Source organism: Nerophis lumbriciformis, linkage group LG01 (genome assembly GCF_033978685.3).
Source record: "Nerophis lumbriciformis linkage group LG01, RoL_Nlum_v2.1, whole genome shotgun sequence".
In the NCBI taxonomy this organism is placed as follows: Eukaryota; Metazoa; Chordata; class Actinopteri; order Syngnathiformes; family Syngnathidae; genus Nerophis; species Nerophis lumbriciformis.
This window is the reverse complement of record NC_084548.2, coordinates 9,097,746-9,112,052: the sequence shown is the minus strand read 5'-3', so window position 1 is coordinate 9,112,052 and position 14,307 is coordinate 9,097,746. Positions and strand designations below refer to the sequence as shown.

The 14,307-nt window shown below is 40.4% G+C and overlaps 1 protein-coding gene and 1 long non-coding RNA gene across 2 annotated transcripts in view; one reads left to right on the top strand and one right to left on the bottom strand.

Annotated features, from left to right (window-relative positions):
- Positions 1-14,307, bottom strand: part of LOC133615792 (uncharacterized) — a 517,593-nt gene that overhangs the window by 101,511 nt on the left and 401,775 nt on the right. The window lies entirely within an intron of this gene.
- Positions 13,573-14,307, top strand: part of sema3h (sema domain, immunoglobulin domain (Ig), short basic domain, secreted, (semaphorin) 3H) — a 229,400-nt gene continuing 228,665 nt past the window's right edge. Inside the window, exon 1 of the mRNA XM_061974468.1 lies at positions 13,573-13,693. The gene's annotated coding sequence lies outside the window, so the exon portion shown is untranslated. The remainder of the gene's footprint in view (positions 13,694-14,307) is intronic.

Genomic DNA, 14,307 nt, shown 5'->3' with positions numbered 1-14,307 from the left:
CTTCACTAAGACGAGGAGGCAGCGCCAGACGACGCCAACATCTGCCAGTGGATCGTAAATTTGCCCAACTTTTCACTTCGGACACCGAAGACGAAGGATTTACGAATGAAGAATAACTTCAGAAAGTAAGCGCTATGTTTATTTTGTGTGTTGTGACATTAACGTTCGAGCAACATTATGTTGCTATTGCGCTGCACTATTTTGAATTTTACTATGTTTGTGATTGCACATTTGCGTACATTTTGGGAGTGAACAGAGTTGTTAGAACGCTGGTTTTTAATATATTATTAAAGTTTGACTGACCTATCTGACTGTTTTTTTGACATTCCCTTTAGCGCAGCGTAGGCGCGGCTTATAGTCCGGGGCGGCTTATTGGTGGACAAAATTATGAAATATGTAAATCATAGAAGGTGCGGCTAATAATCCGGTGCGCCTTATAGTGCGGAAAATACGGTACCAAAATATTGGTATCGGGACGACACTAATATATATGTATATTAATATATATATATTAGGGCTGTGAATCTTTGGGTGTCCCACAATTCGATTCAATATCGATTCTTGGGGTCACGATTCGATCAAAATCAATTTTTTTTTTCAATTCAACACGATTCTCGATTCAAAAAGGATTCCCTATTCATTCAATACATAGGATTTCAGCAGGATCTACCCCAGTCTGCTGACATGCAAACAGAGTAGTAGATTTTTGTAAAAAGCTTTTATAATTGTAAAGGACAATGTTTTATCAACTGATTGCAATAATGTAAATTTGTTTTAACTATTAAATGAACCAAAAATATGACTTATTTTATCTTTGTGAAAATATTGGACACAGTGTGTTGTCAAGCTTATGAGATGCGATGCAAGTGTAAGCCACTGTGACACTATTGTTCTTTTTTTTTTCTTTTTTTTTTTATAAATGTCTAATGATAATGTCAATGAGGGATTTTTAATCACTGCTATGTTGAAATTGTAACTAATATTTATACTGTTGTTGATAATATTCATTTTTGTTTCACTACTTTTGGTTTGTTCTGTGTGGTGTTTGTGTCTCCTCTCAATTGCTCTGTTTATTGCAGTTCTGAGTGTTGCTGGGTCGGGTTTGGTTTTGGAATTGGATTGCATTGTTATGGTATTGCTGTGTATTGTTTTGTTGGATTGATTAATTTAAAAAAATTAAAAAAATTATATACCGGTATATATTTTTTAAATAAATAAAAAATGAAAAAATAGATTTAAAAATGAGAATCGATTCTGAATCGCACGTGAGAATCGCGATTCGAATTCGAATCGATTTTTCCCCACACTCCTAATGTGTATGTATATATGTGTATACATGTGTATGTTTGTGTATATGTGTGTATGTGTGTGTATACATGTGTATGCGTGTGTATATATGTGCATGTGTGTGTAATTATGTGTATGTGTGTATATATATATATATGTGTGTATATATATATACTGTATATGTATGTGTGTGTAAAAACGTGTATATATATGTGTATGTATGTGTGCGTATGTATGTGTATCAATGTGTATGTATAAATGTGTATGTATATGTGTACGTATGTACGTGTATGTTATGTGTGTGTATGTTTGTGTATATACGTGTATGTATATACGTGTATGTGTGTATACATGTGCATGTGTGTATATATGTGTATAAATATGAATGTGTGTGTGTGTATATATGTGTATATATATATATATATATATATGTGTGTGTATATATATGTATGTATGTGTGTGTATATATATATATATATATATATATATATGTATGTATGTGTATATATATATATATATATATGTGTGTATACATGTGTATGTTTGTGTAATGATGTGTAAGTGTGTGTTTATGTGTGTATGTGTGTGTATATATGTATGCATGTATGTGTGTGTTTATATATATATATATATATATATATATATATATATATATATATGTATGTGTGTATATATATATGTGTGTATACATGTGTATGTTTTTTTATATATGTGTATGTGTGTAAAAATGTGCATGTGTGTGTATTGATGTGTATGTGTGTGTATAAATGTGTATGTGTGTATATATATGTATGTATGTGTATATATATATATATGTATGTGTATATATATATATATGTGTATACATGTGTATGTTTGTGTATATACGTGTATGTGTGTATATATGTGCATGTGTGTGTATAAATGTGTATGTGTGTGTATATATATATGTGTGTATATATACTGTATATATAAAGATGTGTATACATGTGTATGTTTGTATATATATGTGTGTATATATGTGGATGTGTGTGTATTGATGTGTATGTGTGTGTATAAATATGTATGTGTGTATATATGTATGTATGTGTATATATATATATATATATATATGTATGTATATAAATGTGTATGTTTGTGTATATATGTGTACGTGTATATATGTGCATGTGTGTGTATAAATGTGTATGTTTGTGTATATATATATATATATATATATATATATATATATATATATATATATATATATATATATGTATGTATGTATGTATGTATGTATGTATGTATGTATGTATGCAACCCCGAAAGGGACAAGCAGTGTAAAATGGAAGGATGGATATATTTTTTATCAAACACCACTGAATAACTGCTAAATAATAAAGATCATTCATAGAGTTTCCTCACATGCTTACCAATATCTTTCCTAGGGGAGCCAGTGTACATGTTGATGTACTAATGTCGTTAACTGAGGGCTCTTAAGAGTGGAAACCACAGCCAGGAAGGAAGGTCGTCATTGCCTACTCCACCCAAAGCCGTGGCCAGACACCGTGAACGAGGCAGCACAGCCCCTCCAGGAACATAGCGGGGAGGTGGGGAACACTGCAGAGGTTTCTGTGTGTTCCGTTTTGTTTTTTTTCCATTCTCCAAGCGCCTCGCCCTCTTCTTGCCTCCTCTTCATCCTCCCGCTTCTTCCTTCTCTTCACTGTGCGGCTCCACGTGCGAGCAAACGCCGGCTTTATATAGCGCTCTATTTTTAGCCCGGCGCGAGCTCAACTAGTTTTAACCAATGTGCGCTCAGCCCCTTCCAGAACCGTCCAATGAAATGCAGCGCAGAAGACACGAACTGACCAATGGGAGAGCGTGAGGGCGGGACGTAAGAAAGTAGGCGGAGTTATGACAAACAGCAGTGACGTGATTGGGGGCGCGGCTAAGTGGGGTGGAGTATATTTACAGCTATAATTCACCAAGTCAAGTATTTCATATATATATATATATATATATGTAAAAGAAATATATATTTATAGCTAGAATTCACTGAAAGTCAAGTATTTATTTTATATATATATATATATATATATATATATATATATATATATATATATATATATATATATATATATATATATATATATATATATATAAAATAAATACTTGACTTTCAGTGAATTCTAGCTATAAATATATATTTCTTTGATTATATATATATATATATATATATATATATATATATATATATATATATATATATATATATATATATATATATATAAAATAAATACTTGACTTTCAGTGAATTCTAGCTATAAATATATATTTCTTTTACATATATATATATATATATATATGAAATACTTGACTTGGTGAATTATAGCTGTAAATATACTCCACCCCACTTAGCCGCGCCCCCAATCACGTCACTGCTGATTGTCATAACTCCGCCTACTTTCTTACGTCCCGCCCTCACGCTCTCCCATTGGTCAGTTCGTGTCTTCTGCGCTGCATTTCATTGGACGGTTATATATATATATATATATATATATATATATATATATATATATATATATATATATATATATATATATATATATATATATATAAAATAAATACTTGACTTTCAGTGAATTCTAGCTATAAATATATATTTCTTTGATTATATATATATATATATATATATATATATATATATATATATATATATATATATATATATATATATATATATATATATATATATATATATATTTATATTTATATATATATAAAAGAAATACTTGAATTTCAGTGTTCATTTATTTACACATATACTTGTTGAGTTAAGGGTTGAACTGTCCATGCTTGTTCTATTCTCTGTCACTATTTTTCTAATCATGCTGAACACCCTCTCTGATGATGCATTGATGTGTGGCACGCACAAAAGTGCTTTCATCAAATGCACTAGATGGCTGTATTCAAATCAAATCAAATCAACTTGATTTATAAAGCACATTTAAAATTTACCACAGGGGTAGCCAAAGTGCTGTACAATGAACAGGTTAAAAGATAAAACGAGTACCGAGCAAACACAACACAACACAAACAGAACACAATAAAAAATAAATAATTAAAATAGAATTAATAAAAACATAAAAGCAGGATCACAGCAGGTGTATTATGGGGCGCCATTGCAGGATGGATATCACTCAGTGTTAAAAGCCATGGAATAAAAGTATGTTTTTAAGAGAGATTTAAAAACAGGAAGAGAGGAGGCTTGTCTAATACTCAGAGGTAGGTCGTTCCAGAGCTTGGGAGCAGCAACGGCGAAAGCTCTGTCACCTCTAAGCTTCAGCCTTGTGTCAGGGACCGTCAACAGCAGCTGATCGGCTGATCTTAAGGATCGGGTGGGGCAGTAAGGCTGAAGGAGGTCGGAGAGATTTGATAGCATTTGATGGGCCTGACTTCCGGTTCCGGTTCACCGTGCGTGACTGCTCGCTGACTGCTCGCTGTTTCGAAAAAGCTAAGTATCGTTCTATTTGTGTGCTTTTAAATTGTTCTGCAGCTTTCTTTATTACTTTCTCAACATATTTAGTAGTACTATTTAACTTGCAAATCACCCGATCTCTGTCTCTCCACCCCTCCCGCAGCTAGCTAGCAGCTAGCTGCTAAGCTAACGAAGCTAGCGCGGAGAAAGGCGTCGCCGGGCGCCGGTCAGAAGGAGTCTACTCCTGCACACCGTGACCAGGACTTCTCGGAAGACAGCAGGAACTTCACTCGGTGACAGAAAACACCGTGAGTATGGCTTCCTGCGCGTCTTGCACCTTACTCACGGAGAGGCTGGCTCTGCTAGAGGGCCGTGTCCGCCAGTTAGAGCAGAGTAATCTCGTAACTTTAGATGTTGCGGACACATCTGCTAGCGTTAGCTGTAGCGAGCTAACTAGCCCAGCCTGTAGCAGTCCTAAGCGGCCTACAAGCTACGGTGTACCGGTTGAGACGCATAATAGATTTAGCTCTTTAGCTAGTCCTACACCCCAGTCTACCGGGCACCACACCTTAGTCATAGGGGACTCCATCACCCGAAACATAAAGCTTAGCAAACCAGCCACAATTAAGTGCATCCCGGGGGCCCGAGCACCTGACATTGAGGCTAATCTTAGGGAGCTAACTCGCAACAGGCCTAGTAAACACGTACGACAGGCTAATCGCACCACTAGTTATGCGAATATAGTTGTACACGTTGGCTCCAATGACACTAGAATGAGACAGTCAGAGATTACAAAGAGAAACATAGCCAGGACTTGTGATCTCGCTAGAAAGATGTCCAGGCATCGAGTAATTGTCTCTGGCCCCCTGCCTGCGAGAGGCAATGATGAGAGATATAGCAGATTAGTCTCGCTTAACAAGTGGCTGGCTAGCTTCTGTAGACAACAGGGACTAACGTTTATTGATAATTGGCCCTCTTTCTGGGGCAAACCAGGCTTGCTGATGAGGGACGGCCTTCACCCTAACCAGGAAGGCGCCATCATCCTGTCTAAGAATATAGACTACTGTTTAAGTCACATTTGACTAACTACACTAGAGCAAGCCCGGTCACAGGCAATTACAGAGCCTGCTAGTCCGGGTGAGGAGTCAGTTAAGCTAGAACTAGCCAGCACCAGGCTGGATAATTCCTGTACGCATAGCAATTTTCTTAGAATAACACACAACTCACATAATGTGTTTTGTGTTGTGAATGTGTCCGGGGTAGATATGCATTCTACTGAGGTGGCAAATCATGATGCGTTCAGTCGATCGCAGCATCAAGTAAACAATCTGAAAATTCCCGTCGTATCAATTCCTAGATATGGTCGAAACTATTTAAAGTGCACTACGTATAATAAACGCAACATTATTAATATTTCTACTACGGATAATTTAAACAAAAACTCGTCAAAACAGCCCAATACTTATAATATGGGCTTTTTAAACATAAGATCATTGTCTCCCAAAACGTTATTAGTTAATGAGGTCATTAGAGACAACAATCTTAACGTCATTGGTCTTAGCGAAACCTGGCTCAAACCAGACGATTTTTTTGCGCTAAATGAGGCATCTCCTCCTAACTATACGAATGCGCATATTGCCCGTCCCCTTAAAAGGGGTGGGGGGGTCGCACTAATATACAATGAAAACTTTAACCTTACCCCTAACCTAAATAATAAATACAAATCGTTTGAGGTGCTTACTATGAGGTCTGTCGCACCGCTGCCTCTCGATATGGCTGTTATCTACCGCCCCCCAGGGCCCTACTCGGACTTTATTAATGAATTCTCAGAGTTCGTTGCTGATCTAGTGACGCACGCAGACAATATAATCATAATGGGGGACTTTAATATCCATATGAATACCCCATCGGACCCTCAGTGCGTGGCGCTCCAGACTATAATTGATAGCTGTGGTCTTACACAAATAATAAATGAACCTACGCATCGCAACGGCAATACGATAGATCTAGTGCTGGTCAGGGGTGTCACCACCTCCAAACTTATGGTACTCCCGTATACTAAAGTAATGTCCGATCATTACCTTATAAAATTCGAAGTTCTGACTCATTGTCAACAAACTAATAATAATAATAACTGCTATAGCAGCCGCAACATTAATGCCGCCACAACGATGACTCTTGCTGACCTACTGCCTTCGGTAATGGCACCATTCCCAAATTATGTCGGCTCTATTGATAACCTCACTAACAACTTTGACAATGCCCTGCGCAAAACCATTGATAGTATAGCACCGCTAAAACAAAAAAGGGCCCCTAAAAGGCGCACCCCATGGTTTACAGAAGAAACCAGAGCTCATAAATTATCATGTAGAAAGTTGGAACGCAAATGGCGCGCGACCAAACTTGAGGTTTTCCATCAAGCATGGAGTGATAGTTTAATATCGTATAAACGCATGCTTACCTTAGCTAAAGCTAAATATTACTCAAATCTCATCCGCCTCAACAAAAACGACCCTAAATTTTTGTTTAGTACAGTAGCATCGCTAACCCAACAAGGGACTCCTCCCAATAGCTCCACCCACTCGGCAGATGACTTTATGAATTTCTTTAATAAGAAAATTGAACTCATTAGAAAGGAGATTAAAGATAACGCATCCCAGCTACAACTGGGTTCTATGAACACAGATACAACTGTATCTACGACGGATACTGCAATACAAAATAGTCTCTCTCTTTTTGATGAAATAACATTAGAGGAACTATTACAGCGTGTAAGTGGGATAAAACAAACAACATGTTTACTTGACCCACTTCCTGGGAAACTTATCAAGGAGCTTTTTGTATTATTAGGTCCATCAGTGCTAAATATTATAAACTTATCACTTTCCTCTGGCACTGTTCCCCTAGCATTCAAGAAAGCGGTTATTCATCCTCTGCTCAAAAGACCTAACCTTGATCCTGACCTCATGGTAAACTACCGACCGGTGTCCCACCTTCCCTTTATTTCGAAAATCCTCGAAAAAATTGTCGCACAGCAGCTAAATGAACACTTAGTGTCTAACAATCTCTGTGAACCTTTTCAATCCGGTTTCAGGGCAAATCACTCTACGGAGACAGCCCTCGCAAAAATGACTAATGATCTACTGCTAACGATGGATTCTGATGCGTCATCTATGTTGCTGCTTCTTGATCTTAGCGCTGCTTTCGATACCGTCGATCATAATATTTTATTAGAGCGTATCAAAACACGTATTGGTATGTCAGACTTAGCTTTGTCGTGGTTTAACTCTTATCTTACTGACAGGATGCAATGCGTCTCCCATAATAATGTGACCTCGGACTATGTTAAGGTAATGTGCGGAGTTCCTCAGGGTTCGGTTCTTGGCCCTGCACTCTTTAGTATTTACATGCTGCCGCTAGGCGACATCATACGCAAATACGGTGTTAGCTTTCACTGTTATGCTGATGACAGCCAACTCTACATGCCCCTAAAGCTGACCAACACGCCGGATTGTAGTCAGCTGGAGGCGTGTCTTAATGAAATTAAACAATGGATGTCCGCTAACTTCTTGCAACTCAACGCCAAGAAAACGGAAATGCTGATTATCGGTCCTGCTAAACACCGACATTTATTTAATAATACCACCTTAACATTTGACAACCAAACAATTACACAAGGCGAATCAGTAAAGAATCTGGGTATTATCTTCGACCCAACTCTCTCGTTTGAGTCACACATTAAGAGTGTTACTAAAACGGCCTTCTTTCATCTCCGTAATATCGCTAAAATTTGTTCTATTTTATCCACTAGCGACGCTGAGATCATTATTCATGCGTTCGTTACGTCTCGTCTCGACTACTGTAACGTATTATTTTCGGGTCTCCCTATGTCTAGCATTAAAAGATTACAGTTGGTACAAAATGCGGCTGCTAGACTTTTGACAAGAACAAGAAAGTTTGATCATATTACGCCTATACTGTATATACCTTTATATACATATATATATATATCTATACTGGCTCACCTGCACTGGCTTCCTGTGCACTTAAGATGTGACTTTAAGGTTTTACTACTTACGTATAAAATACTACACGGTCTAGCTCCGTCCTATCTTGTCGATTGCATTGTACCATATGTCCCGGCAAGAAATCTGCGTTCAAAGAACTCCGGCTTATTAGTGATTCCCAGAGCCCAAAAAAAGTCTGCGGGCTATAGAGCGTTTTCTATTCGGGCTCCAGTACTATGGAATGCCCTCCCGGTAACAATTAGAGATGCTACCTCAGTAGAAGCATTTAAGTCCCATCTTAAAACTCATTTGTATACTCTAGCCTTTAAATAGCCCCCCTGTTAGACCAGTTGATCTGCCGTTTCTTTTCTTTTCTCCTCTGCTCCCCTTTTCCTTGAGGGGGGGGGGGGGGGGCGGGGGGGGGGGGGGGGCACAGGTCCGGTGGCCATGGATGAAGTGCTGGCTGTCCAGAGTCGGGACCCGGGGTGGACCGCTCGCCTGTGCATCGGCTGGGAACATCTCTGCGCTGCTGACCCGTCTCCGCTCGGGATGGTGTCCTGCTGGCCCCACTATGGACAGGACTCTTACTATTATGTTGGATCCACTATGGACTGGACTCTCACAATATTATGTCAGACCCACTCGACATCCATTGCTTTCGGTCTCCCCTAGAGGGGGGGGGTTACCCACATATGCGGTCCTCTCCAAGGTTTCTCATAGTCATTCACATCGACGTCCCACTGGGGTGAGTTTTTCCTTGCCCGTATGTGGGCTTTGTACCGAGGATGTCGTTGTGGCTTGTGCAGCCCTTTGAGACACTTGTGATTTAGGGCTATATAAATAAAGATTGATTGATTGATTGATTGAGAGATAGGTTGGCGCGAGGTTGTTTAGACATTTAAAAACAAATAAAAGGAGTTTAAAATTGATTCGGTAACGCACAGGGAGCCAGTGAAGGGACGCTAAAATAGGGGTGATGTGCTCACGTCTGCGGGTCTGTGTTAGCAGACGAGCAGCAGAGTTCTGCACGAGCTGCAGGCGGGCGAGGGAGGCCTGGCTAATGCCTACATACAGGGCATTACAATAATCAAGACGAGTCGAGATAAAGGCGTGGATTAATTTCTCAAGATCATGTCTTGATAGAAGCGGTTTCACTTTCGCTATTTGGCGTAATTGATAAAAGCTTTTTTGAACGACGCTGCTGAATTGTTTTTCGAATTTAAAATCTGAGTCAAACTTTACCCCCAGGTTTGTGACAGAGTCGCTGAGATACGGGGTCAGAGTGCCGAGGTCAACGTTGGGGGAGGGAGAGCGACTTGGACCGAACAACATAACTTCTGTTTTATCTTCATTTAGGCTCAGGAAGTTAGCTGAAAGCCAGACTTTGATGTCGTGCAGGCAGTCAATAAGACGTTGAACCGTGTTATTTTGTGCCATGGGAAAATAAATCTGGCAATCATCGGCGTAAAAATGAAATGCAATACTGTACTTCCTAAAAATAGAACCAAGGGGGAGAAGGTAAAGCGCAAATAAAATTGGGGCAAGGATTGAGCCCTGGGGGACCCCATGTGGTAAAGGAGCTGTGGACAACATAAAACTGTCTACTTTTACACAAAAACTCCTGTCGGTTAGGTACGACCGGAACCAGTTGAGGGTGGCGCCCTTAATGCCCACACAGTTCTCAAGACGAGTGATTAAGGTGGCGTGGTCGACGGTGTCCTGTTTAAGAGTGTCACAACATTGCTGTTTACGGCAGACAAACTGCTTTACGGTAGACCAAAACGTGAGTGCTGTTGTTGTGTGTTGTTGCCGCGCTGGGAGGACGTTAATGAAACTGCCTAACAATAAACCCACATAAGAAACCAAGAACTCGCCCTCCATCATTCTGCAGTTATAACGTCAATGGGCAGGCACACCGTTTATATTGTGGGACCTGAGTCCGCCTGAATTTCGGGAGATTTTCGGGAGATAATTTGTCCCGGGAGGTTTTCGGGAGAGGCGCTGAATTTCGGGAGTCTCCCGGAAAATCCGGGAGGGTTGGCAAGTATGTTTGACATGTACTTCGGTATCAGGGAGGTGTAGCGGATTTTATAGACTAGGCTCAGTGCAAGTTGTTTTACTCTGTCCTCCACCCTGAGCCAGCCCACTTTGGAGAAGTGGGTAGGAGTGAGGTGGGATCTGGGGTGGAGGTCTTGAAGTAATCTGACTAGCTTGTTCTGGGATGTTTGGAGTCTAGATTTGAGGGTTTTGGGGGTGCTAGGGTACCAGGATGTGCATGCGTAATCGGAAAAGGGTTGAACGAAAGTTCCCGCTAGAATCTTCATGGGGCTTTTGTTGACCAGAGAGGAGATTCTGTAGAGAAATCTTGTTCGTTGATTGACCTTTTTGATTACCTTGGTTGCCATATTATCACAGGAAAGATGACCGCCATAACCACAACACCAGGGGGAGCTCCACTAACCACGTTAAACCCAGATTCCGAACTAACAAAGGTCTTAACTCATTCTCTTTCTATGCCACATCAATATGGAATGCACTCCCAACAGATGTAAAAGAAAGGGCATCTCTATCCTCCTTCAAAACCGCACTAAAACAACACCTCCGGGCAACTATAACCCTAAACTAACACTCTCCCTTCAACATAATGCCTCTTCGGATTGTATATAATCAAATGTAAATAATCAAATGTAGACACTCTTTCTTATACTTTCTGATTTCTCTCTCTATGTCCACTACTTGCTGTACATATCCTACCAAGTCAGTCCTACACTGTTCCAATGTCCATTTCTCTGATGATGCAATTGTTGATGCTGATTGTTGATGACTGAAGTGTTGATACCAACCAAACCTACCCCTCCCCTTCATATCCCACACCCCGGATTGTAAATAATGTAAATAATTCAATGTATATACTCTGATGATTATCTTGTGTGATGACTGTATTATGATGTTAGTATATATTTGATAGTATATATATCTGTATCATGAATCAATTTAAGTGAACCCCGACTTAAACAAGTTGAAAAACTTATTTGGGTGTTACCATTTAGTGGTCAATTGTACAAAATATGTACTTCACTGTGCAATCTACTAATAAAAGTTTCAATCAAATTCACTTTAAAAAAAAACAACGATCTTTGTTGATGACAGGAGGGAGGGTCAGTCATGTCTGTATGAGGCGTGTAGTGTGTAGTTTTGCTATGACTTTAGGGAGAACTGGGATTTGTGACTCACCCTCACACCCACCCATTCACTAAAGTGTTATTTTTAGGCTCTTATACATACCGAAACACAATTGCCACCACCAAACTGTGTTTAGTCTGACGAAATAGACATCGGGTTTCCCCCTCTAGATTCCTTATCAACATTGCAACGATTACTCATCCACATACAAAATGCAGATGGTGCAATCTGTAGCAATGAGAATTGCTTGACATTAAAATGTAATAAAGGGACGTTGAGCAAGTTTAAAATAATTGTTTACTCCAATGTGAAGTCCATCCATCCATCCATCCATCTTCTTCCGCTTATCCGAGGTCGGGTCGCGGGGGCAGCAGCCTAAGCAGGGAAGCCCAGATTTCCCTCTCCCCAGCCACTTCGTCCAGCTCTTCCTGTGGGACCCCGAGGCGTTCCCAGGCCAGCCGGGAGACATAGTCTTCCCAACGTGTCCTGGGTCTTCCCCGCGGCCTCCTACCGGTCGGACGTGCCCTAAACACCTCCCTAGGGAGGCGTTCGGGTGGCATCCTGACCAGATGCCCGAACCACCTCATCTGGCTCCTCTCGATGTGGAGGAGCAGCGGCTTTACTTTGAGCTCCCCCCGGATGACAGAGCTTCTCACCCTATCTCTAAGGGAGAGCCCCGCCACCCGGCGGAGGAAACTCATTTCGGCCGCTTGTACCCGTGATCTTGTCCTTTCGGTCATAACCCAAAGCTCTTGACCATAGGTGAGGATGGGAACGTAGATCGACCGGTAAATTGAGAGCTTTGCCTTCTGGCTCAGCTCCTTCTTCACCACAACGGATCGATACAGCGTCCGCATTACTGAAGACGCCGCACCGATCCGCCTGTCGATCTCACGATCCACTCTTCCCTCACTCGTGAACAAGACTCCGAGGTACTTGAACTCCTCCACTTGGGGCAAGATCTCCTCCCCAACCCGGAGATGGCACTCCACCCTTTTCCGGGCGAGAACCATGGACTCGGACTTGGAGGTGCTGATTCTCATCCCAGTCGCTTCACACTCGGCTGCGAACCGATCCAGTGAGAGCTGAAGATCCTGGCCAGATGAAGCCATCAGGACCACATCATCTGCAAAAAGCAGATACCTAATCCTGCAGCCACCAAACCAGATCCCCTCAACGCCTTGACTGCGTCTAGAAATTCTGTCCATAAAAGTTATGAACAGAATCGGTGACAAAGGGCAGCCTTGGCGGAGTCCAACCCTCACTGGAAACGTGTCCGACTTACTGCCGGCAATGCGGACCAAGCTCTGGCACTGACCATACAGGGAGCGGACTGCCACAATCAGACAGTCCGATACCCCATACTCTCTGAGCACTCTACAATGTGAAGTAACGTTTTTTATTAAACCATCAACGACAAAAACACTTTATTAACCAATTTATTGTATAGCGGTTCGAAAACAACCGCATTAAAAATATTGATACATTAGGAATGTTATTTAACAACTTTAGAACTTATATGATTGCAATGAATCTGCCTGAGCTCTATTTACATTACATGGCATTACACTGACCTCTAGCGGTACAAATGGCACATTACAAAGCAGCGCATTCAATAGAGTTGGTTGATGTCGTCACGTTGCGGAAGTCTCGCGGGATTTTCAAAGTTGTTCAAGTTACAAGCAGTGCGCATGAAGATGTGAGTGACGTAAGATGGCAGCAGCGGCTCGCCTGTGAATCCATATTTTCCCTTTTTCTAGAGGACCGCTTAAGAGTTTTGGTAAGTTTTCACAGCACAGGGAAGTTATGTTACTTGACCCACGTCTCCCTAATAGTCTTATGGTTTCGAAAAGAAAAACATTTTCGATAGTCGACCAGTCGACGACCACCTGCGGGATTTATGACTGCATAGTTCAATACGGCAGTTAGCTTTTTTTCTTTAAAAAAAAAAAAAAAAAATTTCTTATCACATTCACTTTCAATTAACATCAGTTTAAGAAAATATATTGGAATGATGAACACAAACTGTTACAGACAACTAACATTAAAGAAAACATCAAAGAGGAAATAATCGGTTCCGTCCAACTGTCGCCATCTTCAAACCTTTATTAACTGAACAGGCTACTTACATGTCATAGCTCCCAGTAGTTATTAGTTAAATAAAGTAAGAATTACAGTAGTATTTTTATTTTCATACGCCTCAACTGTGGCTGCAAAATAAAGTTTTAGCATATACACCAGTGACGTGCGGTGAGGTTGATGGCTGGTGAGGCACTGACTTCATCCCAGTCAGATTTACAAACATATGAACCCTAAAGAGTATCTTATTCACCATTTGATTGGCAGCAGTTAACAGGTTATGTTTAAAAGCTCATACCAGCATTCTTCCCTGCT